The sequence below is a fragment of the Podarcis erhardii genome (assembly GCF_964252035.2).
Source record: "Podarcis erhardii genome assembly, chromosome: 6".
NCBI lineage: Eukaryota > Metazoa > Chordata > Lepidosauria > Squamata > Lacertidae > Podarcis > Podarcis erhardii.
The window spans coordinates 41,675,343-41,701,812 of record NC_138510.1 but is presented as its reverse complement, the minus strand read 5'-3'; the positions used below and the strand labels follow the sequence as shown (position 1 = coordinate 41,701,812).

Sequence of the window (26,470 nt, the reverse complement as noted above, 5' to 3'; positions counted from 1 at the left end):
TACAATGCAGAAATCTCACCTTAAACATCCACGACAGATTGCCATTCAATCTCTACTTAAAAGGGAATCAGACAAACTTTGTGAATGTGTACGTTGCTTGAATGGTAACCTCTGGGAGGTGGCTTGTCACATCTGACTGCAAGAGAAGATGTCAAATTAGAACTGTGTGAACACACAGGGAGAACAGGGAGCACCAGCCCATTCTATTTCCTATTCCACCTGTATTATGTAACATCCAGAATTATCCTTTGCATCATTCCGGATCATATGTACAGGTAGGTCTGTGTGTTATCCACATGCGTGCAATTGCACCTTGAAAGCTTGAATTTTTGGTGCTGAGAAGATCTATGTTATGATTATGGGTACTTGATAACTTCTTATGAGGGGTGTGGGGACAGGTCTCCTTACATTTCTGAAAAGGTGGCTGGTTTTTCTTCAGAGTGGCAGTTTATAGCTTTGTGGGGACGCCAAGTTAAATTCTTCAGCACAGCAAATTTTCATTTGACAGAATGCCAAGTTTTAATAATTATTTTAACTGTGTAATGTATTTCATTCTGTGTTGTTTTCTAATGGCTAATGGCTTCAGCTACATTAAATAAATAAAAGATAACAATAACATGTTATGATTACGGTGGCCAGATGGAAAAGAGAACAGGATCCCGCACCTTTAATAGTTGTGCCGGATGCTGAAATTCCCACTTCTAAGGGTACAGCCCTGATTTGTTAGTTTTAAAAAATTTGGGGTTTTTTAATTTAAAAAAAACATGTTTCTAGTCCTTCTGACTGCAAAAATAGCTCCTTTCCTCCAGCCACTGGCACTTGCTTAACATTGCTAGCTGAAGCAGACATGTGCAAAGGCCTGTAAAATAATCTGGCATTTGTATACAAACTTGGGCAATGTATGCAGAGCGTAGAACTAGAGTTTATATTCAATTTTTGCTTTGCAAAGTAAGCCCATCTCTGAGAATCACTCATTCATTCACTTTTCCCTCCTCCTAGCCAAACACTTGCTCTTTCCTTTGAGCTGTGAACTGAGCCCAAGAGACCTGCTTCTCTTAATTGCTCTGTCTCGCTTTCTTTCCAAGCCAGGAATAGAAGCCTGATACCTTGGATCCCACCCCCTCTGCTTTAATCACTTGCTGCCACATGACACTAAGAAGAAATAATTAAGGGCAGCGCAGAGTAAAAGTAAGATGGCTAGTCTTAGCTGTCGCAAGTAGCAGGACCTCTTCTCACTAAAGGGCAGCATTCTTAACTTGTGGTCGTCTCTCCGCTATTTCCTTCTGAGGTTGGATTGATGGCAGGCTGAAATCTTGCATGTCTGAAGTGGAACAGCCATAGGCTTTTCAAGACTCTGGGGATCCTGGGAGCTCTGTGTGGACTGGAGCATGGCAAGGATGTAGAAATAATGAAACCACTAATTAAAAATAGGAAAGGGAAAGAAAGAAGTAGCCAGCCTACACCAACCCACAGTGTCTGTATGGGAACTTTTTATTGTAGTGTCAGTACCATGTCTGTGCTTCTCAGTGTTGACTCATTACCCGGGAAGAATATCCAAGTGATTTGGTTTGAGGATGTGTATAGATTTAGGCAAGATTGGGTCAATAAATGCCCTGCCGAGATCACCTTGTTTGATGTTGGAGAAGTCATTTTAAGGCTTTGCACAGGCATACAATTTGTGGTTTGTGAAGATGCACCTCAGTGTTCGGTTAACATATTCAGTTAACATAATGTGTTCAGTTAACATAATCCATAGTCTTTTGAATACTTCTTTAACTTTCCCCATTGGAGGATGATGTAGCAGTGGTTACAAGCAGTGGACCCAGGCAGGGTATGCTTGGGAGACTGAGTGAGTGGCTCCAACCAGTGATTGATTCACTGACATGCCTGAAAGTTCAGGTTTGAAGATGAGTTCAGAGAGCATATAATGAGCACTCTCTGGGCTGTCTTGATCTTATTTCTGTCTTCAGCCCTTCATAATTTGTTGACCTGGTCCATATGCACACTTGCAGTACATTAGGCTTGCATGTGAGTAGCTGTGCATAGCATCACTGCGCGCTTGCCCTTCCAGATGGATGGTTGGTTTTGTGCTCAGGGTAAGCAGAACAAGTTTAGAATGGGGGGTCAAGAGCTGAAAATGTTTGAGAAACACTGCCTCCAGCCTTGCTCCAGGCTGTCTCATCCCCATAGTCCATAAATGACATTTCATTTTTTAAAACATTATTTAGTCTCCCTGCTTGAGCCTGAAAGTAAACAAATAAAATAAAACCCTACGATATGGAAAGACTGAAGGATGGAAAATTTGAATAACATCTCCATGTGTAGCGGAGGAGTGGTGCTGCGACTTTATAAAAATCATCCCTCGATCCTCTCTTGATGGATGCTGCTGTAGTTCTGTGAACCTCTGTGGTGATAACACTGATTGACACTGGCTGAAGGCATGTGATCCTTTGAAAAGCAGGAGTGTACCATGCAAAATGCTGACACAACCAACTTCTTTACAGTTCAACAAGAACCCCTCTAGGAAAGCAGACAATATGGGTATTGAACAAGCCATGGGCACTGGGGTGTGACTTGACAAGCTGGCACATAGTAGCACGTTATCCGGCCAAGGGAAACACAAGATGCATTTTATCACGTCCAGTAAAAGAATTGATTCCTGGTGTAGATTCATTTAATGAGGTTAAAAAAAAAAAGTGACTGTCATTTTAGTGTCTTCTGTCTGAACTGCTCTGCTCTTGTCACGGTTGGAATGAAAGGCCTTAGACTGAGATAGCATCCACCCTGCACTATCTGTCGGTTTATCTATTTTTATGCAGAGGTGAATATACCAAAATGAAAGCAGCCCCCTCTGCTCTGCTATATAGTGCTGCTTCCATTACTGGGCGTTTCTAGGTCTTCAATGAAACCCAGGTGAAGCTCCTTCCTTTGCTTCTTATATGCACATCCTCATTGCAGATTAATGACTCTCATCTTCAAGGGCCTTGGGCATGCCTATACACCATCCCAGACTCAACACTTGCAAAGACACCAACCTTGATCACTCCCTTCTTAAAACAGCAAAAAGCCTAGAGTCTTCCTGCTGGGCAATTTACTGCACAAGGAAGGAACGCCCTTAAAACATCTGCAGACTGACTTGTTGCTGGTAAATCTCTTGAGCCGAAGAGAATAGGCTTAGATTCCCAGGTGGAGAGAAGTTGACACAAGTGATGAATCTGATTACAAGTGAGGAATGAAGGCCAGGGGATCTCTAAGGCAGGCGGAAGGTGTGTGTGCTTCTCATGCTTCAGTAGGAGCTGGTTCATACTTCTTGCCTTTGTTATACATTCCACAGAAGTGGACTGTTGCTCGTGGAAGATTATGCTGCAACATATTTCTTAGTCTTTAAGGTGTTGCTAGATTCTTGTTTATTTTGGGGGTAGATGTGACAGTCAACATGAGACTCAAAGTTTTACCTTTCATGGATCCTTTCATGATCCTTCTTTCTTCCCACCCTCCTTTACTTGTGTGATTCTGAAATTTCCAATATATACCACTTACTTTCCCTGCCTTCTTGGTTGTCTTGTGCTGACTGTTGTTTGCATGCACTGCATGGGGCAAAGGCTCAGAAGTCTGTGTTATGAAGTACCCCTGATATCCATCTTTTGCTGCAGTATCCTGTGCCTGATCAGGAAAGCTTTGTTTTGGTCTAGAGAGACAGTAAAAGAAGGTGACTCTAGGTGACCTTCATTCTGAGCATTTATTCTGATTTGTTTGCAGGCAGGTTAGATGACATTGGTGATACTTAATGAACATTCACTTGTGGGGAGGTATACAGTGTTGAATCAAAACAACTGTTGTCCCACACTTTCCAGTGCATTTTCGTGTCACTTTACTTGTTGCGAAAAGTCTGGTATTTGGCAAAAGTAAGTTTATTGCACAAGAGTTTCTCCAAAAAGTGCCTGCAGCTAGACTGCCACCACCCTCCTAAGTGCCTTACCTAAAAAATGAGTATTAGTGACTTTTCAATAGTTGTTACTCCGGGGAGGGTAACACTTCTTTAAGAGTGACCACACTCAAAGTCTCTGGCAAACTTGTCACAGCAGACCTCTTAGAGTCCCAGCACTCTGTTCCTGTGGACAGGCGTCAGCATTCCCTTCACCACATGGAAAAACTCTGCTGGTTGGCTGTTTGTGGATGTGATGGAGGCAGCAAAGTAAGCAAAGTTAATAACTAATGAATACGCAAATGCCCTTTTGATATTATCAAATGACTTGAGATTTATCTTTGTTGCCCTTGACTACATTACCCCTTGAAGTGCCAAATTCTGGAGCATGTTCAAGGTCAAAAGTTCCTAAAATAAGTGCCAGGCTTGCATGCATACTGTATGCTTCATAACATTTGGGTTCTTCTCTGTGCTGCTTGACTTGTGGTGAAGTATGTCACTTCCACTTACATGAAAGTAGAGGGGGGGGGTTAGCACTGGGAGATCTCAGATGCATCCAGAAGGCAACCCACCCTTCTACATATGTACTGAAATGCATGACCAGGCAAATGGGATGCTGCAAGTACATTCATTCCATGTAGCTGTGGCTGGGTGCTAATGGGAGTTGTTTTGATCCAACAACATCTGGGGCAGCAAGTTCCCTACCCTTGATATAGATAGGGTGGAAATAGTCCCATTTCTAACCATGCTGAAATAGGGCAGAAGACAAATTCTGCCATTTTGGTCAGCCTAGCAGAAAGCTACTGCAAAAGTTTTTCTTTCATGTAACCAGTGCTTTTTTTTCTGGGGGGATGCATACGCCCTAAACATTTAGTGAATCTTTGTACTTTTGTCCATTTACTGTATTTATTTTTCCCAATTTGAGCTATGAAATGGCAATTTTCTTGAGTCAAAATGAGAGTACTTTTTGAGCATTTGGGGGGGGGGGGAAGCACTGCATGGAACTCACATTGTTTTTGATCTCAGGCTTTAGCAGTTTGCTGTAAGAGAAATATTGATGAGCAGAATGCCAATTGACTTTTTGCAGACAAGAATGTGACCACCTGGCAGGGAAGCTTTGTTTCCTTTTTGTCAGTAAAATGTCAAGACCCTGACTGAGCAGCAGAATCCTGTGGAGAGAGATGAACAGGTAAGGCAGGGAGGTTGCTCTGTCCTCTCTGCTCTCAGGCACTGAGTAATGGGCTCAGCAGTCACCTAGAGTAGTACAGAGAAAGGCTTCTTACAGCTAACAAGTGATGTAACCCTTGCCCTTTCAAGTACATAGCAAGACATTGGGAAGGATTGTTTTCTGCTCAGGTGGAGAAAACAAAGATAGGTTCATCTCCATGTTTTTGCCTCAAATAGTGGCAAACACCATGCTCAGGTATGTGCTTCAACTTCAAGGGAGCTGATTTATTTGATACTTTTCCAAAGCCAGTTGTGCTTCCTTGGTTGGAGGGGTTCTCAGAAAGCCATCTTCTCACTGCTTTTTATAAGAAAGTACTTTCTGAAATAGGGATGCGGGTGATGCTATGGGTTAAACCACAGAGCCTAGGGCTTGCCGATCAGAAGGTCGGCGGTTCGAATCCCCGTGACGGGGTGAGCTCCCATTCCTCGCTCCCTGCTCCTGCCAACCTAGCAGTTCGAAAGCACGAAGTGCAAGTAGATAAATAGGTACCACTCTGGCAGGAAGGTAAACAGTGTTTTGTGCGCTGCTCTGGTTCACCAGAAGCGGCTTAGTCATGCTGGCCACATGAACCGGAAGCCATACGCCGGCTCCCTCGGCCAATAAAGCGATGTGAGCACCGCAACCCCAGAGTCGTCAGCGACTGGACCTAATGGTCTGCTAATTGTGAACTCTGCTTCTGAGAAATGACTGGAGAAATTATCTGCTGCCCTGTAGAAATTAGGTGAAAATAGCACCCCCAATTTCTCTGCCCACAAATTATGGCAGGGCATAAGAGAGCATTTGCACACAGTTCTAGTGTGGGATGAAGGCATGAATTGCAACTGACTTTCACTTTCCTGCACCACTGCAAGACTGAATGTTGTGGCTGGAAGAAACAGGGAGTGGAATGTTTGTGGGGAGCAGGTCCTGGGTGTGTGGGCAGAAGTGGGGATTACAGGATCAGCTGTGCAAAGGATATGAGTTGGTTCTAAACCACTGAAGAGGAACTAGGGCTTTCCAAACATTTTTTTGCTGGAAAATTTTCTAAAACAATTTTGTACTCTACCTGCAGTGTTGACAGAACCATGTTTCCTCACAATGACTGTGGTTGCAAGGAAGTGGAAATAAAGGACACCTTCAGTTCAGTCTCATATCACTGACTCACTTCTTACAACTGTTGTCCTTAATGAACATTTGGGCAGCCTTAAACATTTGTCAAATTAAGCACCAAAGGACTGCAGATTGCAAAATAACCTTGAGATTCTATCCTCCTGCAGTCCTCCTTTACCCACCAGCAGGGTTGACAAAAGTGTCCTTTCAGCATTTCCTGAGCTGGGAGAAATGGTGTGTTCAGTGGAGAAAGAATCTCACTAGATTCCTTTTTGCCTGCTGCCTTGTGTGTGTCTGTTGACTGCATTCTCTTTGCCACAATTCAAGTCAGTCATTTGATGGCATGGGATTCCTAAGGGCAAGGCTGAAATCACACGTGGTGACACCAGCTGCGTGTATGCTTCCCTTGACTTTTTAAAGACCCAGAGCAGCCTTGGGAGGTTGCAGGTTTAAAGGGGGCTGGAGGAGGACTGCTTAACCCTTTCCCTTCCACCCATTTTTCCCCCTGTTCAGTACCCTCCAAGCTGCTTTAACCCAACGATAGGAAATAATACAGTCACAGGGGGGAACCATTAATATATCCAATTCCAACTGATGGCAGTACATAATTTATCCAAGAGATGGAAAAATTGTGTTTTATGCTAGCAGGGGTATAAACACCTTCCTAGCCTAGCCTTGAACACATTCATGAAAGGGAGATATTTTCTACCCCACTTGGACTGCTTTCAGCTCCTAGATACTGCTGCAGTGGCGTATGCATTCAGGGAATAAGAAACGTGATATTCATGCAATAGCCATAGGTTGTCAGACTTCAAAGACCCTGTCTAGGTTATAAAAGTGTTTTTGGTTTTTTTGCATTTGCAATTGTTTGTTTGTTGCAGAAGATTCAGGCACTTTCCATGTTTCCTTTTCAGGCATGTCATGTTACATTTTCCCTCCAGCAATATTTTGTTCCCTGTGCAGCCGGTGATTCTTGCACAATTGGTACTCATGCGAACATATGATACAGCAGTTCTTAGAGAATGTAGGGAGTTTAAAGGCCAGTTGTTTGCACACATACCTCATGAGTCCCTAACAGTTTCAGTTAATTCCCTGTTATTTGTCTCGAGACTCCCCAGGATGCTCAAGAGAAAAGGAGAAAGCTGGAGGAATGAAAAAGGCAGGGGCTGTTAAAAAAAGAAAGGAGCATGAAGCAAAAGGATGGTTTGGCACACACACACATGCACACTTTGTTTCAAATCTTGTCTAGGATGTTGCCTTTGTCAGGAGCAAACCACAAAACTTTTCCCTGGCTAATTTCCCTATGAGCCACTTCCTTATGCTCAGAAGTCCGGCTACTGGCCGCCAACACAGTCTTTTCGATTCTCTGCTTCCCAAACCTCTTCTTCACAGCACAAGGGGAGTGTTCATTCAGCTGCATGTGTCCATGTTATAATGTCTGAGCTGACGCACTGTTTTCAGCTGCAGCAGCCTTTCTCATGTGGCTTCCTTCAGAGGCTTTGCTTCCCCTTCCTTCAGCTACAGCACACAATCTTTCTGTTGTTTGTGAAGCAGTGTGGCTATTCCTCCTCCACTCCACACCCCCCACTCAAGTAAAAGGCTATGTCCCTGGAGCAAAACTTGCTCCCTTCTCTCGCTATCCCATTTTCACAGAATAGACTCTCACTGCTTCTCCCAGCAACTGCACTTCCTTCTGGAACCTAGTAGAATTTGGTTAGGGCTGCCATACGTCTGGATTTTCCTGGACGTTACCGGGATTTCAAAGGTGGAATTGACATGGGGGGGGGGTTCCTAAAGACAGCACTTTGTCCTGGCAAGTCAATCGAATAATCGCAGGTTTTTGACGTTTTTGTAACAAAAGGCTCAACAACTTGGGGGTATCCTGGTTTTTACTTTTTGAAATATGTGTACCCTAAGTTTGGTCACTGTGGTCACTGTTCCCCCTTCCTCTGCACCAGTCATTGCTGGCCTCTGCTAGTCATTATGATCAGCATAGGGACCAGTATTGTCCCTGGGTAGTTTGCAGGTGTTTGTGCACTCTGATTCAGCACATCCAGCCATCTCATCCCTGTACATTGAAGAACTAGTACTTGATCATCCAGATAAACCAATATGCACTCCAATGTCATGCTCACTTCATTTAGTATTGGGAGCTATCAACAACAAGAACAAGAACAAGAACAAACAACAACAACAACAAAAGGCAGGGTAGTGCTCAGGGAGCAAATACGAAGTTGGGAGTGGGGTGAAGGAGAACACCATGCACATCACAAGCTGTCCACTGAAACATAAGGAATTGTTTGCCTTAATGAGCTTCTACCCCAGTAGTGGCTGTGAGTGTAAAACAAATTGTCCCCGCTTCAGGTTACATACGCTTCAGGTTACAGACTCCACTAACCCAGAAATAGTACCTCGGGTTAAGAACTTTGCTTCAGGATGAGAACAGAAATTGTGCTCTGGCGGCGCGGCAGCAGCAGGAGGCTCCATTAGCTAAAGTGGTGTGCTTCAGGTTAAGAACAGTTTCAGGTTAAGAACGGACCTCCAGAACGAATTAAGATCCGAGGTACCACTGTACTTACGGCATTTGTGTGCCACACCATAACATAAAGTTGTCAGAGCTAAACTGGCAGGAAACATTTTGATCCAGGACTCAATACTGGGCAAACCTTACCCCTTATTTTGTTTTGGCGTTTCGGAGCGCAAAACATTGTATGCAACTGAGTAATACTTGGAGTAAATCGATTAAAATAAGTGGAAATAACTAGCACCCATTGATTTCAATGGGTCTACTGTGAGTAGGGCTTAGTTGGCTACAAACCCAAAGATATGACATAAAATAAAGTTGCACTATTCTTCCCATGTAATTGCAGAAGCAAAGTTTAACATTTTGGGAAAGCATACGTTGAATGCTAGTTTGGGCTGTGGTTAGAAAGTGCACTTTTGGCAGTTGACTGTATGAAATCCATCCAGAGGGAGACAAGACTTTTTGTGGCTCATTAGTAGGTAACCTGTTCTATGCAGCTATAATGAAACCATCTGCCCCAAGTCGCATGCAGGCTGAGAGAAGAGTGAAACAAGTAGGTGGAAGGGAAATGCTGTCATAACCAGTGACAATGCTGATTGAGCACATGGAAAAAATGCTAAGGCTGCAATCCTGTGGCTTGACAGGTCTATTTCCAGTCTATGCCACTTTTTCCTGTGTTTGTTCCATTAGAATTTGCATTATTTTAAACAGCTGTTTTCCTCAAAGTATGCATTTTACCCTAAAATAAGCATTCTGGTGTTTTTTTGAGCTGTAAACTGGATTGCAAAATCTGTAGAATTGCAAAACCCAAAAGATTCAATCCACATAATAGTCTAGGAAGCATGAATCAGTTTGGCTTGCTGAAAAAATGTGGGCCAAACAAAAACCTTGAGCATCCCAGTGTGCACACTTCCTCCCATTGGGCCCTGTGGGGATCACATTGGATTAGGTTACATGGCAGAAACAGAACATGTGTCTATAGCATTTCCCCCATAAGTTTCATTTCATGAGCATATTCAGAAATGGACATAGAGCCTGACCCTTGAGCTCATTCATGTCAGTGCAGATCTTTCCATAAACATTAAGGGGTCTTCACTCAGGCTCTTGTAGCGTTCATTATGCATTGCTCTCTCAGGAAGCCCAGAGGTTCTTAGACTAGGTCCCTCTCACCCGGGGTAAAAAAAATCTCTGGCTGTTCTTCAGTTGATCGACCTCCAAAGAAGCATGGTTTTTCTGCTGCCTGTTGCAAATTAAGTCTGAGACGGAAATTCTCTGGTGAATTTCTTCAGCTTATGGAGTGGGAAAAGGCTTCACAACCTCACTCTCTGGTCATCTTTTTCACCAGCACCTGTTTCTGTTGTGAAAGTGGCAATTATATTATTATTATTATATTTATGTGCTGCCCATCTGACTGGTTTGCCAATCCACTCTGGGCAGCTTCCAACAAAATATAAAAAATCATAAAACGTCAAACTTAAAAACTTCCCTATTCAGGGCTACCTTCAGATGTCTTCCAAAAGTCATATAGCTGTTTATCTGACATCTGATGGGAGGGTGTTCCACAGGACAGGTGCCATTACCAAGAAGGCCTTGTTCCCTGTAACTTCACTTCTCACAGTGAGGGAACCACCAGAAGGCCCTCAGAGCTGGATCTAGGTGGCTGGACGATGGCGGTGGAGATGTACCTTCAGGTATAAGGGTCAAGGCAGTTTAGGGCTTTAAAGGTCAGCACTAACACTTTGAATTGTGCTCGCTTGGGGGTCACATAACTCGTGCTTCCCGTTGCAGCTGGCCACCATTTCACAAGGTGGCACTTGCTCAGATTTGTGTTCAGTTATCACATAACCATATCTCACCAGCTATGATGAGGCATCGCCATGACACCAAATCAGACTGAGGGCAATGGTTCCTGTCTTCATTCTGGGTTTTTTTTTAATGGTGCTGAACAACAGAAAGTGGTAAATTCATCTCTATATGTAGCCAACACCCCATATCAGGGAAATGCCCCTTGTGTATAAGGTAGCAAATTGAAGAGGGCGTGTCAACTCAAGCCTCTTTGGAATTCCAGCTGATGGAGAACTTTTGCTGAACCACAGGTACAAGCTCTGTGAGCTTGAGCGTCTTGTAGCTGAAAGACCTGAAGCAGACAAATCCTTTGGGTCAAGTATGTGAGGTGAAACCTGACCCTGACAAATGTTGGGCAGGCTTTTTAGCAACCAGGCAGCACCCCTAGCAAAAAGTTGGAAGGCTTTCTGATTTATTACAACTATTGGTTAGAAGAACAGACTGAAACAGGGTGAACACTTGTTCTTGCAGGAAGCAAATGAGCAGCAACAGCCCCATCCATCTCAACCTGTGGACACTTTAATTGGAGTTCCCCCTGAAAGTGGCAGAAATGTCCCTGTCTAGTTAAGAGAAGCAGCTCAAGTTCTTGAGTTCAGGGAGTCATAAAGATAATGAATGCGGAATAGCCATGCACACAGCAACAGCACCTAACAATATCCTGTGATTTCTCAGCAACTATTTATACCCCCACCTCACTTCCTCTTTGAGCAGAGTTATATTTTGTAGTACGTAACAAACAAGACATATGAAAAGAAATCTTTCACAGTCTGCAATTTCTGTGCTACCTTTGTTAGAAACCATTGATCCCTAGTACCTGTGGGCACAAAGAGGCAGAGCAAAGGGTCTTGTTTTTTAGTCAAAGCTTGTTTTAATCACTTAACTCCACTTTACCATGAAGTGTGCACTGTAGCAGCATATCAGTAACAATGTATGGTAAGCAATAGGAGTGAGGAACCTGGTGACCTCCAGATGTTGTTGGAGTCCAAATCCTGATTGACTCTGCTAGCTAAGGCTATGGAATACAGATGCTGAGAGTTGTTCAGTAGCATGTGGGGGACCATAGTATACTAGTTTTTTTCACTGCAGATGGTGGCAGCAGTCACGAAATTAAAAGATGCCTGCTTCTTGGGAGAAAAGCAATGACAAACCTAGACAGCATCTTAAAAAGCAGAGACATCATCTTGCCGACAAAGATCCATATAGTTAAAGCTATGGTTTTCCCAGTAGTGATGTATGGAAGTGAGAGCTGGACCATAAAGAAGGCTGATTGCCGAAGAATTGATGCTTTGAATTATGGTGCTGGAGGAGACTCTTGAGAGTCCCATGGACTGCAAGAAGATCAAACCTATCCATTCTGAAGGAAATCAGCCCTGAGTGCTCACTGGAAGGACAGATCCTGAAGCTGAGGCTCCATTACTTTGGCCACCTCATGAGAAGAGAAGACTCCCTGGAAAAGACCCTGATGTTGGGAAAGATGGAGGGCACAAGGAGAAGGGGACGACAGAGGACAAGATGGTTGGATAGTGTCTTCGAAGCTACAAACATGAGTCTGACCAAACTGCGGGAGGCAGTGGAAGACAGAAGTGCCTGGCGTGGTCTGGTCCATGGGGTCATGAAGAGTCGGACACGACTAAACGACTAAACAACAACAAAGTATACTAGTTTTAAGAAGTGTTGCAAGATTTAGACTGGAAAGTGCTCTAAACTATGTATGGAAGCAAAATGTTTCAAGAAAAGCAGCTCAGACACAGCCCTTCTGCAGGTGTTTACATTGCAGCTGAAACAAAGAGTGCTTTGGGTAGGAGTCATTCAGCTCCAGTTTTCCTATGTGCATTACTGGCATGTTGGCTTCTGCACATTCCCACTTTTTCAGTCATGGCTGTCCATTGCTATTGTGCTGCTTGCCATCCGCACCAGTAATGGTGTGTCCAGAGGTGTTTTGTGCGAGTTTGTCACTCCCTGTAGTCACTTCTCCTCCACCCTCTACTCCCTTCTTTTGTTCTTGGCAGAGGTTTTTCTTTACCTGTATGTGCACAACTTAAAAAAAAATCCCAGGAAGTGTGCCAGAGCAAACTAAAGTTGTCAGCTTTAGTTATCATATTTCACAATGCAAGATGGAGGCTTGCGCTTTTAGGGGGTGGGCAATGTAAATTTCCAGTTGTGTTGCTTTTAATTTTTAATGCTGAGGTGTTGCACAACTAGAGTGACATTTACCTGACTAAGGCTTGCACAAGAGTGAGAAAGAGGTTATGCAAGACCTTTGTAATAACACACACAGTGTCTCTCTCTCTCTCTCTCTCTCTCTCTCACACACACACACACACACACATACACACTTATACTTAAAGCCAGATTTATGAAGTGCAGTTCATAAGGTAATCTCTGTTGAGAGCTTGAGAGAACAGCTCTTCCTCACCATGTTGAAACTGAATGTGCATTCAGTATCTAGCAGTTAGTGGAAGTAGCCAGTCTCATCACAAACAAAATGACTGAGGTGTGCTCAGGTGAGTGTAGCATTAGAGGCCACCCAATGACACAAAACCACATGTGTCCAAAAAAAAAACCACTGACAAGCTTCGACACCTGTAGTAACTACAGATGGATTTTTATTTATAGGTTATTTTTTCTTGCTGAGCTTTCTGTGGTTAAGGGGAAATCCAGATTAAATTTGTAAAAAAAAAAAAAAAAGCATGGACTTGCATTTTGAAGATGACATCATGTGGACACTGCAAAAACCTTCCATGCATGAGCCGGACTGACTGCATAATAAACTCTGATTTGGAAGTTTCCAAAGTGACTATTTTGTAGAGATGCTGGTCCAAGCCAGTGCTATTTTTCTAGGAAAAGATGTGCCGGAACTCACCACAAACGCCTCTCTTGTTCTCTTATAATGGCAGTGGCACCTACCTGAGAGGTGCCAGAACTGAGTTCTGGTGATTTCCGGCTGAAAAAAAGCCCTGGTCCAAACCATTCTGAAGTCTATGCAATCTAGGCAGACTTTTGTCTGCCCGGATTGCAGGAGCCCATTATGAACAGGTAGGTAATTGTTATGAATGCCTGAGGACAGACCTTTCTGTTGTAGCCATAATATGCTGTGTATCTGCCTAGATCTAAAACATAATTCCCCAAATGCTACATATATTGATGCTGATTCCTGCCAAGAGCCTTTAGCTTTACGTGAAATGGTCAAAATTGTGCATGAGGAATGCAATGCAATACAATACAACCTTTTCTCTACTGAGAGACGACATAGGATAAAATATATAGCATGTAGAGGTGTGGAAATCACAATTGCTGTCACGCTGTGTCTGCTAAGCTGCCAGTGTGAGACTCAAAATGCCAAGCATGCAAATCTAAATGAATCTTCTCTGAACTTCCCTTGTCTTTCATTGCACCTTCACCACTACTTGACCGGTCGTGGCTCCACCCCTTATCACTCCTTGTTTCCCCCCTCCACTTGCCATACCAGTCACAGGGACGTAAGAACCCGCCTTCCACTGAGACGGACCACAGGTCCACGAAGCTCAGCATTATCTATTCTGAGTGGCAGGGGCTCTCTAGGGTCTGGGACAGGGTTTCCTAGTCCCATGCAGAGATGCCAGGGAACTGCATGCTGTGGCCCTTCTCCTAGAATCATTCCTTGAATGGTTTCAAGACACATGATGCAGCAGGACTGGACAGTGCCTGAATGGGAAGGCGCTGGGGAACCCTTCCTTCCATGGAAGGAAAGTGAGGTATATATGTAATAAATAATAAGCCTCTGGGTATGGACTCAGATGAGAAGCTGAGTTGGCAAAACCCCAAAGTGCAGGTCATTCCGAGGATTGCAGTGGCCTACTAGTACCAGTGGTGGAATTGCTGTACTGTAATGGTAAGTCGCAGGTGGCGCTGTGGTCTAAACCACAGAGCCTCGGGATTGCTGATCAGAAGGTTGGCGGTTCGAATCCCCGCAACAGGGTGAGCTCCCGAGCGGTCCCTGCTCCTGCCAACCTAGCAGTTCAAAAGAACATCAGAGTGCAAGTAGATAAATCCCTTTACCTTTACCTTACCTTTACCTTTACCTAATGGTAAATCAGGAAGTCATCTGTTTGTTTGTTTATTCTGTTCCTGTCCCATTGTCCCTCCAAGGAGCTCAAGGTGGTGCATGGTTCTCCCCATTTCATCCTCACAGCAGGGACACTGACTCCTGGGGACCAAGCCCTTTCAAGCACCCCCAGTATTTGGGGGGGCAGACCCCAATGTCCAAAGAAATCAGTGGGTAGAGGAGGCCAAGTGCAGAGCTAAGCACAGAGCTGAGCACAGCATGGCTTCAGTGGCAGGCTTCTCCTTCTGCTGCCATGTAGGGGAAGGAGGGTAAAAGCAGACCCTTGCTGGTGGCGGTGGCGGTAGCATCAGCAGCAGAAGGAGCTGCTGGCCATTGAAGCTGCGCTGCTGCTGCTGCTGCTGCTGCTGAGTTCATCTCCACCCTCAACTCCTCCTGATGTTGCCCCCCACAATTGCCCTCTCAAGCTGGCACCTCTGCCTCTTGTAACCCTGTGAGGTAGGGTAGGCTGGGAGAGAGTGACTGTCCCAAGGCACCTGGTGAGCTTTGTGGCTGAGATGGGGAGTCTAGACTTTGGTCCCCCAGGTCCCAGTCCAAGTACTCTGATGCTGGTTCTCGGCATTTGGCGCAGACATGTCAGTGCATAAATGGTAGTCACTGTGTAGATTTCACCACCTTGTGCATTGTTCTGAATGTTGTTCTGGGTTGAGCCATAATCTGAATTGTTTACATGCGTAATAAATATTGACCAAAAGCAACTAAACTTTTAGTTGGGATGGCAACTTTTGGTTCTGTGAACTGGCTTTGAACTACATATTTTGGTAGTTGTGGACTTTTGTGATACTCCTTGAACCATCTTGCTTTTGCAGTGACCGCATGCCCTCGTTTGCAGGGTCACTTGCCAGGTGAAGGACTATATTATTTTTACTGGCTGGCTGTGTGACGCTAATTCATATGTCATGGCTTCTGAGAGGCATTCCTTCCATGCGTGTCAGCTTGAGCTTGCTGCCTGTGCTAGATCAAACAACTTTGTGCTCTGCACAGCCGTGCAGAACTTGACCTGAGTGCTAACTTGGCTGAGCTCCAGTCTCCCACTGGCTGAGTCGGGTGGTGGAATGGGTAATGATGGGCAATGAAGCAGAACTAGTGTGGAGCAAGGTCCTGCCTCTGTGTAGGGGGAAAAAGAGAAAATAACTCAAATCCTGTGGGAAACACACACACTAAGCCCCAGGGCCAGAGTAAAGGATCTGCCCTCCTTAATTTGTCAGTCATGTGCTCAGGGAGGAGGCCTGGGGACAGGCTGGGTGGGGTGGAAATCACCTCAGGGCAGCTTTTGCAGGGTGAATTTCACACTGTCTGTTAGGGTAATGCTGAGGAATTTGGTACAGCTGTGTTTCCTTCTTGATGCACAGAGAAAAGCCTGCTTGCCAAGCCTCTTGTCAGTCTACCGTCATTCATTAGCATTTAAAGCAAGGTAATTGTGGGTGTTTGCTAATGCTAGAGCATCATCTTTCTAAACATGTTGTTATGCATAATAATAGAGTTATCCTACTGTGTGTTCACATCCAACCTTGGCACTTGACACATAATGCCGTGCTGAAATGTTAGGTGCCTGTGTGTTGAGGAGTGCTGAGGTGCAGGTGTTGCCTGCAAAGCAAGCAGAGCTGTGTGTGAGATTGTTGAGGCTGATACTGATTGGGGATATTGACATTTCAGGACCAGATGAATACAGGATTAAATTTCTGCCTCTAAAAAAATTGATGAGCCTGGGTATTGTAAGACTGAACAGGAAGAAACTGGTGTGGTTCAGTATTAATAGTTAAAATTCCATTCCTATCATAGACAGCTTCAGCCCGTTATTTGTGAAATATGAACAATAATCCTACTTCACAATGAAAGCAATCAAGTTTGCAGACCAGTTTGCAAATTAATGCCTCAGGAGGAGCCCAGTTTGGTATTCAGGATTCATGCAAAACATAAGAGCATGCTCATAGTAACCAGATGCCTTTGGGAAGCCCACAGCCAAGGCATGAAGGCAATACCCTTCCATGTTGCTTGACTTATGCATGCCCCACCCCCACCATCTGAGGCTGCATATATATTACCAGCTTAAAACTAAACTAGGTCATTCTTTTTCTCAATTTGGATTAAAGCTGTTGGACGGGGAATGGTGGGTGGGAATGCATCAAAACCAGGACCGGCCCATCCATCAGGCAAGGTAAGGTGGCACGATTCACAGGGGCAGCAGATCTGGCCTACAAGGAATGCATCACCCGCTGTTGCTGTGGTGGCAGCAATGGTTGCAGCACTCTCCTTGGAGACCAGATCTGCCACCTTCTCAGCAGCCCCCGCTATGCCTTCTCTAAGAGTGGCCTCTAGGCAAACAGCAGGTTCTGCTTGTCTCCTCCCACCCTTGTTTCCAATGTAGATCTTTTTTTCTCCCCTTGTTTGCTTACCCATTCTTCCCTGGTGGGATGAGGTGCCATTTTGTGGTTCACCTCAGGTGCCAAAATGTGTTGGGCCAGCCCTGCTCAAACTCTGCATTTTCTAATAAATGACAGGTTAGATATGGATTTTGGCTAGCTTCATGTGCACGAAACTTTCCAGTTCAGCAGTGGGAGCACACTGGATGCAGAGTTAACAGAGGTGTGTACACAGCCTGTTTCAGATGCCTCTGAAACGAGAGATTCCATTTAGCTATGCAGCTAATAGCAATTGAATGACCTTTGCTCCATGAATTTGTCCAACCCATTTTTTAAGCCATCTGGATTAGTAACCATTTCACCTTGTGGCAGTTGTATGAAAAAGTGCTTTATTCTGTTAAAGTTGCATAATAAGTAGTTTAACTGGCAATGAGGCATCAATTGCTTGAAGAAAGGACCTGTTGCCTGTTGCCTGTTAGTAGTTGTGAAAGGCAAAATTTCCTTTGTGAGTTTAGGGGTGTGTGCATTGTAGGAGCTGATCCTGGGCTTCTGGCTTTAAAAGAAACCAAAGAGGAAAATCTCTTCCACCTTTAACACAGTTTACATTTATTTAAACCTGGGATTGTTAAAAGCTAGCACTATTCATTACATTTCAGATGGCTTAACAAGAACACCATAAAAAAAAACAAGTAGAAATTTGATTTCACTTAATAGCATCCATGATAGCAGTGGTGCCAAGAAGCTCATTTTGGTCCTCCATGTGCATTATATGCATACAATTTCTAACTACGTAAGCAAGCCAGCAACTGGTTGCCACAGTGGCTTGATGCTATTTGTGATGCTCCATTCAGATTGCAAAAGAACCATTTCCTTTCATTCTGCTTCCTTGCTGGTATGTGAGGGATGCTTTCTCCAATCAGCAGCTACAAGAATGATACATTTTAGAACGTAATTTTCCAAGCAGCCTCTTAGTTCCCAGTTCTATAATTTAGCAGCTTGAATTACTAGGACCTTTGTCATTCCCTTCTAATAATTTGCCCATGTGTGGAGATGGAGGTGTGCTAAAAAGTAATAGCACAGTATAGATATCACGTTTTTGAAGTGCCATTGTGTTTTCTGTTATATCCTTCCTTCAAATCTTCTGTTCCTCCTCACCTTACCCTCATTTTGTGACATGATTGTCTTGACAGAGGCAGGTGAAGGGGAGAGGAAAAAAGTATTTGCTAAGCAACCCTAATATCTGATCCTAAACTTGCCCCTTGGACATGGCACTCACATTCACAGGCGCAGCAAAGGCAACTGTCCCACTCTGGTCTCATCCTGACTGAGCAAGGGTTGCACAGTGTAAACTGTGAAGCCCAAAGCAAATGTTCTGAACTCAGGGCACAGCAAGTAAAGGGCTGGCCATGTAATGTCCCCAGAACATCAGTAAATTAGGCTGTATGTTTGTGTCATTGATAGATAATCTTTTAAGCTTTTGGGATACATGTATATAAACCCATGTGTTCTCTTGCCATGGTGAGGCAATGTATTAGCTTTGGATACTGCATTTGACCACATCAGACTGGAATGCCATCATCATTTGTGCATGTATCCCATCGTGGGACTGGCCAGGGAACAAATTGCACCTTGGCCCAGTCCTTAGTTCTGCCTTGCACAGCATACTTGAGTAATAAGAACTGTCCTCTCTGCTTGGTTCACTGGAAGTTCTGGCTAGTATTTCAAAGCTCATCCTGTCTTGCAGGATGGGAATAGTCTTTGGAAGAAAGTTCTGTGTTTAATGGGAATCTGTTGTCTGTGTGCACGTTAAGACTGAGGAAAGCAACTGTCCACTGATGAGGAGTCATCCGTAAATGCATTTCCCCCCATCTTTTGCAAGGTTTTGTTTCAACCTCTTTTAAACAGTGCCTGCTATATTAACTCTGTTGTCCTAGTTGGCAGAGGGAAAGTGTGTTTGGTACAGGGCTCAGCCTCCACTGCAGCTCAGAGACAGGCTGTTCAGGTTCATCAGAGGGCTGTCAAGTCATTAGAATAAAAGCATTTATGGATTGGAAATGGTATTTTCCCACCACAAACTCCTCCCAGTGCTTCCATAAACCACACAGCGGCTAGCAAGGCTTTTTTGGATCTACATGGTTGCTTAAGACTGCAAAGGCTGGTGAGTTACAAGGCAAAATTGCAAGGTAGAATGACTGAATTGAATATGCATGATATGAGGAAGGAAGATATTGAAATAAGAAAAATAAAAGTGGTAAGCTGGGGTTGAAGGAGCCATGTTTTGTGTGCATGTGTGCACATCTGCATAGCCTGGGAAAGTGCTGTGCGGACTTTAGCTCAGTGCAAAAACTGCTGAGGATTTACTGAACTGTGTGCAAGTTTACCTTGGGAGAAAGGCAGAGAACAGCAGAGAGGGTAGTAAATCATATGTATGGCAGAAGGACATGCTAGATATCAAAGCAAAGACTAAAGGTAGCAAAGGGCTTGTGGATTATGATTGAAAATGGATTTGGGAATTGGCTGGGCTATTCTAGGACTGGGATGTTGATAGTGGCACGTGGCTGGCATTGGGAGAGTCCTTCAAATAGCCTTAGGACAAGAACTGAAGGGCCAGCTCCGATCTGCCTGACTGCTATGCCTCAACATATGTGCATGTTTAGCTAGCTAGCTATTTGCTAAATCTGCCACTGTAGAGCATTGATTTTTCTGCTAGTTTAGGCTGCAGTCCAAACCTCCTCTTCCCAACAGCAATGACTTTACAGAGAGGTGGGGCCCCATTCACAGAGAGGACCTGAATGTGGCAGGGGGCAGTAAGATCTCTGTGCCAGCCTAGAGCTGCTACAGGGATTGGTCCACACCATAATATGAGAGCAGTGAAACTGGCTTGGGATCCAATGGCTCTGGCTCATCCTCACCCTGTCTCTGGAATGTCCTGTTCTGGGGCCTTCCACTGGCTACCATTGACACACCCAGTCTGTGATGATCCAGCCCACCCACACGTTCAGAGGGTGAAAGCGGGAGTACCATTTCCAATGGGAAGGAGGGCTGTGCAGGACCTTGGGGGCCCCAGAAACCCTCTGGCTTCTTCTCTTTCCTTTATTATTTATTTTCTTTACAACAACAATTTATATACCGTGTAACACAATGGTCTCGGTGCACTATAAAGTAAGGTTTAAAAGATGCAATGAAGATAGACTTTATTGGTTTCAGCTGTGGAGCGAGTTTGACAGAATTGGGCCCACGGTACTGAGCACATGGCTGCTGGAAGATATGAACCCTATGTCCAAGCCATGGAGGACCACGAACAGTGATTCCCCAACAAACCTCAGGGTTCAGGCAGGGATGTAAGGAATCTGATAGTCCCTTAGGTGTCCTAGACCCAAGTTGCTATGGACTTTGCATGTCAGTACAAAAACCCTGAACTTGGTCTTGCAGCATATGAGCACCCATTGCCCACACACTTTCACGCTCATCTCCCCAGCCTAAAGGACTCGAGTCATGTTTCTTCCTCCACCCCCAAACCTCCCCTCAAGCATGTAAGCAGCACTGGTCCTGGGTCCTGGATTATGTCTATTCTCAACTTTTATGTTTTAGTCTAGGTGTAGTTCTTTATTCTAGTATTATTGTTATTGGTGTTTTTTTAAAAAATGTTGTTTTCACATGCTGCAAGGGCTATGACAGAACCATTTCCATCACAGGTTGCAAGAAGGGAGTATTAAAGAATAATTAAACTGGAAATGGCGGCAGTATAAGGATGAAACTGAAGCAAAGAGATCACCGCAGGAATAAAATTGGATCTAATTTATCCAGGAGACAGAGAAGGAAACAAGTGAAATGTACTTTTAAGAAAAAGCCAAATGAAGTGAATCTTCATACAGTTCTGTCAACAGCTCCCTAAGGGTAGGTTCTGTCTAGTTGCATCTACAGTGCTGAGCAGCTGCAAGAACCAGCAAAGTGAGGGAAGGTAATCACATTGGAAATAAACAGCGTTGCATGCATACCACAGGTGTGTGTGTTTTAGCAGTTGGATTGATAGGGCTAGCCCTTGGGGCTAAAATGGTTTTAGCATTAATACTGTCTTGGAAACAAGCGGGAACTGTTAATGAACCACATGCTCCAAATCTGTGCAGGCACTTTGAAATTTAAAATCTAACAATGCAGTATGAAGCAAAAGTAGAAGGAGCCTCTAATAAATGCTAAAGAAGGAAAGAAGATCAGTTATTGCTTCACCCAAGGAGGGCTGATCCTTAGCACACCACAGTGTTCTATTTCTTTATTTTGCTTGGAAAGCCTATCAGAGTAATCTTATGCAAGTTTCACACATTATGCCCAAAGTCCAGGATTCCGTTTCCCAAAGTGGCTAGAAAGCCTTTAAGTAGGGTGGAGAGACAATAGCTCTCTTGAACCATAGTGTTTATAATTGTATACACTGTTTTCCTGGGACATTGCAGCGAAAAGCTGGTTAGAAATATGGTAAATAAATTCCCCCTTCAGCAACTGACATTGAACTGTAGCCTGTTGCTGCGAAACCTTAGTATCTAGTATATCCGAATAGACATTCTCCATGAATTTGTTTGAATTCTTTCCAAAGCTAGCTAAGCTAGTGACTTTGCCACATTTCACAGCAGCAAATTCCATAAATCTGTTATGATCTGTGTGAAGAAGTGCTTCCTTTTGCATGTCCTGAATGTACTGCCAACCGGCTTCATTGGGTAAATCCATGGCTGGCTTCCTGCTTTGGATGTATTTATAGAAATGTCTGCTGTTTTGCCCCTGTAATCTTAACGATGGGTTCCTCACGTATTGTTCTTCTTGTTATTTTCTTGCTCTATTGTTAAATTGCATTTGTTTTGCCAGGATTTGTTCTTATTTGAGTGACACTTCCACATCTTTAAGGAAGCCTTCTTGTTTTTTATAGCTTCCTTGGTTCTGCTCTTGCTGGCAAGCTGCTCAGCTATCTTTTCTAAAGTATGGTGTGCATTCTAGCTCAGCTTCTACTGCTACAGCTTTAAATAACCTCCAGATACCCTGAAGACATTTAGAGACATAGAATCGTGGAGTTGGAAGGGATTTCGAGGGTCATCTAGTCCAACACCCTGTAATTGAGGATTCCTAACTAAAGCACCTATGACAGATGGCCATCCAACCTCTGCTTAAAAACCTCCAAGGAAAGAAGGAGAGTCCTTCCAAGGGACTGGGAACTCTTACTGGCAGAAAGTTCTTCCCCATGTTATCGTAATCTCCTTTCTTTTAACTTGAAGCCATTGGTATGGGTCCTATGTTCCAGAGCAGGAGAAAACAAGCTTGCTCCATCTTCCATGTGACAGCACTTGAGATATTTGAAGATAGCTATCATACCTCCTCTCAGTCTCCTCATTTACAGGCTAAGCACACCCAGATTCTTCAACCGTTCCTCATAAGGCTTGGTTTCCAGACCCATCATCTTGGTTACCCTATTCTGTACATGTTCCAGCTTGTCAATATCCATCTTAAATTGTAGTTCCCAGAACTGGACACAGTATTCCAGGTGTGGTCTGAAAGCAGAATAGAGTGGGACTATTACTTCCCTTGATCTGGACTTCTGTTGATACAGCCTAGACTAGCATTAGCTTTTTTTTTTTTTTTCTCTTTTTTTTTTTTTTTTGCTGCTGCAGCATACTGTTGATTCATGTGAAGCTTGTGGTCTACTAAGATCCCCAGGTCCTTTTCACATGTACTACGGGCAAGCCCAATATCCCCCATCTTATCCATCTTTGTCCTACTTGGCTTTCCTTTTAACTCATTTGTATATTTTATTTTTTAGAAGTTTCGTCATTTGAAATTGAATGCATGTGGATGGAAATTGGAAATTTTCCTTTTACATATACTGTATACCTTATTTGATAGCCCTGTATTCACAAAGCCCTTGCTTTGCCAACACTTATTTCTTGCCCTGGGCACTGCTCAGCATTAAGTCCATGGTCACTTTCTCTCTCACACACTTATTTATTTTATTTATTTATTTATTTATTTAAATACTTACAAGCCACACTTTCATAGAAAATAAACTACATCTCCCATCAGCCAGATTGGCTGGGGCTGATGGGAGCTGTAGTCCAAAACATTTGGAGGGCACCAGGTTAGCAAAGCAAGAACATGTCTAGAAGAGCAGCAATGCTAGAAACTGCAGCCAGACTGGCCTTCGTGCCCTGGGTGCATATGTGCTAATTAACAATTGAAATGTCCCTGTGGAAGCAAAGTTAATTAATGGGAGCACAAGATGTACAATTTCTGTTGCTGTGTTTTGACAATCTCTCTCCTCTGAGAGGCTGCAAATTCCTAACTGTATGTGAGCTGAAATAAAGGAGACCTGAGTCTGCCCCAGCTAAGGCACTGTTATTCCCTGGGCCCCAGATGTACAGCCCAACCAATGACACATATTTTACATTGAAATCTAAGTCTTAAACTGAGATGATTCTCTGAGAAGAATCCTAGTCTTGCCATCTAGCTGCTCCAAACAGCTGATAATCTATCATGCTTATTAGTTTTGTTGTGGGGTGGGGGTGGGGAACCCCAAGGGGAAAGCAAAGCTGGTTTGAGGCAGCTGCAGGCAGCAACCATCTGCTAATGTTTTTAGAATGAATCATTTCTCAGGTAAAGGCCAAGGAAAGGTGGCCTGACTAGAATGCAGGCAGCCTGAGAGGAAGCTGAGTGATGAGCTCATTGTTGCTTTTAATAGATTGTGTTTATAATTTGAAGATAATGTCTCTCTAGCTTTCAAGGATGCTTTCACAAAACCACAAAATTGGCCCCAAGTGATCTTGAATCTGAGGCTTCCTGAAGCAGCCATAAACTAGAGGCAAAGTGACAACTGAGTTTCATTATGGGTGGTCAACTTCAGTGTGCTTGAAGTGTGTATTTGGAGGCTGATGTTGGGGACATAGATGTATCCAAATTGCATTTGCAATTGCTTCTTTCAGATTAGGAAGCAGTCACTTCGTGTGGTGGCATTTTGTGCGATTCTAAATCATTATGTAGTAGTTGTTTTCATGGCATTTGTATGCTACCCATCTGGGCAGCTTCCAATAAACAAGACTTATTTTCATTTAAATGCAAAATGAGACATAAAACCAAAGCCTTGCATAAATAAAACAAAAACAAAAGTTTCCACAACCCAAAAAGTTAAAACTCAGGTTTAAGAACTGAGAGGCCCAGACTGCAAGTTGTTTGAGTGAATGAGAAGACCACACAGATGGTCTCATGTAAGCCTCCCTGGAGAGGTGTACCACTACTGAGGTGCCACAACCAAAAAGGTCCTCCTCCTGCCCTGGTCTCATTCAGTGGGACCACCTGGAGCAAGGCCTCTGAAGATGATCTTAAGGTTTGGTTGGGTACATGTAGGACACATTAGTTTTTAAGTAACCTGATCCCAAGCCATTTAGGGCTTTAAAGAATTCGAGAATTTACCCTCTAGCCCTGGGATGGGGAAACTGCAACTCTTTACCCAATTTCCCTTGGCTCACACTGATGGGGTAATTAGAAGGATGGAGAGAACTATACAATCTTGCAATGCTGCAAACCCCACCCACTTTTGACTGTGGCTCCACCCACCATCTGTGCTGACTCTGCCCACCATTGGCTATGGCCCAGATTGACTTGTCCTATGGGTCAATGGCCCATCGTAGGAAAAAGGTGGGAATATTGTTCTCAGCTTTGGGGATGAGTAACCTATGATTGTTCAGTTTTTGCTTTGCCATATGGGATTTAGGTAACCTTGGGCAAAATGTCTGAATGTAGCTCCTTTCTCCAGATACTTTTCTTCCAGTCAGCAGTAATAATAAAATCATATTATAATAATTTATTATTTATATCCCACCCATCTGGCTGGGTTTCCCTAGCCACTCTGGGCGGCTCCCAACAGAATATTAAAAATACAACGAAACATCAAACATTCAAAACTTCCCTGGGCTGCCTTCAGATGTCTTCGAAAAGTCAGATAGTTGTTTATTTCTTTGACATCTGATGGGAGGGCATTCCACAGGGTGGGTGCCACTACCGAGAAGGCCATCTGCCTGGTTCACTGTAGCTTCAATTGTTGCAGTGTGGGAGCCACCAGAAGGCCCTCAGTGCTGGATCTCAGTGTCAGGGCTGAACAATTGGGGTGGAGATGCACCTTCAGATATACAGGGCCAAAACTGTTTAGGACTTTGAAGGTCAGCACCAGTACTTTGAATTGTGCTCAGAAACGTACTGGGAGCCAATGTAGGTCTTTCAGGACTGGTGTTATATGGTCTCAGCAGCCACTCCCAGTCACCAGTCTAGCTGCCACATTCTGGATTAGTTGTAGTTTCCGGGTCACCTTCAAAGGTAGCCCCACATAGAACGCATTGAAGTACAGTCGTACCTTGGAGGTCAAACAGAATCCATTCCGAAAGTACGATTGACTTCCAAAATGTTTGAAAACCAAAACACGGCTTCTGATTGACTGCAGGAAGCAGAATCTGTGGAAGCCTCGTCGGAGGTTCAGGTTCCAAAAGAACGTTCGCAAACCGGAACAATCGCTTCCGGGTTTGTGGCGTTCAGGAGCCAAAACGTCCAAGTTCCAGGGCATTCGGGATCCAAGGTATGACAGTATCCCTATCGGGAGATAACCAGAGCATGCACCACTCTGGCGAGACAGTCTGCGGGCAGGTAGGGTCTTAGCTAGCATATCAGATAGAGCTGGTAGACGGATGCCCTGGACACAGAATTGACCTGTGCAGGGTCAGTATTGGGCTATCATTATCAGGCACATGCCAAGGCCCAAACCTTACTTATCATGAGGTCTATTGCTAACCAACTCTGGCCATGCTCCTCATCCTCCTTATTGCTGCTGCTCCCTGTTTACCTGTCATCTACCAGCCTGCAAGCCATAGGAAGAACCAAAAGAAGGTTCAACAGTTTATCCTTGCTCTGCCCTCTCCTTTTGAGCAGACATAAATCAAAGTCAATGAGCAGTGGTGTGGAGGTGGGTGCTCTGAGAGCATATTTCCCAAGCCCCACCCATGCCCACCTAAATCTGGAGCTGGCACTACCAGCCAGGGTCCAATACCAGAAATTGAAAGCACATACACTTTTCTGTATAATCAAAACTCTGCATTTAAGCACATGGAACTGCTGCTGTTGTGTTACATTGGACCCTAAAAGTCCGTTCCAGGCCTGCTAAATATAGATCCATCTCATCAGATGGCAAATAAGCTCTAACCCAAAGTTGGATGAACTGCTCCTGAATGGAACACTGGATATTTTTTTGAAAATATCTGTCATTGCAATGGGGTTTGGATTTCCTCCTCTTGGTTTGGATTGCTGTGCCCAGGTACACTGCTCTCTAATCTGGCTGAGTTGCTCAATGGACTGTTTTTCCTTCCTTCCCAATCCA

At 44.1% G+C, this 26,470-nt stretch overlaps 1 protein-coding gene across 2 annotated transcripts in view; it reads left to right on the top strand.

The window, feature by feature from the left end:
- The window catches only part of CDK18 (cyclin dependent kinase 18), an 87,546-nt gene that overhangs the window by 30,513 nt on the left and 30,563 nt on the right, over positions 1–26,470 (top strand). The window lies entirely within an intron of this gene.